The sequence below is a fragment of the Magnolia sinica genome, chromosome 6 (genome assembly GCF_029962835.1).
Source record: "Magnolia sinica isolate HGM2019 chromosome 6, MsV1, whole genome shotgun sequence".
Lineage (NCBI taxonomy): Eukaryota > Viridiplantae > Streptophyta > Magnoliopsida > Magnoliales > Magnoliaceae > Magnolia > Magnolia sinica.
In genome coordinates this window covers 49,952,102-49,952,683 of record NC_080578.1, presented here as the reverse complement: position 1 = coordinate 49,952,683, position 582 = coordinate 49,952,102, and the positions used below count along the sequence as shown (strand labels likewise).

The 582-nt window shown below is 38.1% G+C and overlaps 1 non-coding gene across 1 annotated transcript; it reads left to right on the top strand.

The window, feature by feature from the left end:
- Positions 1-237: 237 nt before the first annotated feature.
- On the top strand, positions 238-344 carry LOC131250192 (small nucleolar RNA R71). Its single transcript, XR_009173121.1, has one exon. It is a non-coding gene; the product is annotated as a small nucleolar RNA R71 (small nucleolar RNA).
- Positions 345-582: the final 238 nt, after the last annotated feature.

The window sequence follows — 582 nt, the reverse complement described above, 5'->3', positions numbered from 1 at the left end:
TCCTCTTCTTTTAAGAGATATAATCCACCTTTCTCCTTTAATTGAGTCGGCCTAGACGTGGTGTTCGCCATTGGGTAATAGTCCCATGATTGTATTTTTTCAGTAAGACTATCGAGGTAATCCCATACCTCGTCAACATCTTTATTGATGAACTCTCCATTACACATTGTCTCGACCATTTGGCGCATGGAAGATGTCAGTCCATCATAGAAAAAATTTGTAATGCGCCACGTTTCAAATCCGTGTTGTGGGCATGAACTGACCAAATCTTTGAACCTTTCCCAACATTGGAAGAATGTTTCATCTTCCTTTTGGGCAAAGTTCATGATTGCTTTTCTGAGGGTAATCGTTTTATAATGTGGGAAGAATTTTTTTATGAATTCCCTCTGCATGTCGTTCCATGTGCCAATGGATCTAGGATGCAATGAATGTAACCACGTCTTAGCTTTCTCTTTTAAGGAAAAAGGAAAGAGTTTCAGCCTGATTATATCCTCAGATACATTAGGAAAACATAATGTAGCCATAATCTCATCGAACTCTTTCAAATGCAAATATGGACTTTCTGATTCAAGTCCATGAAAT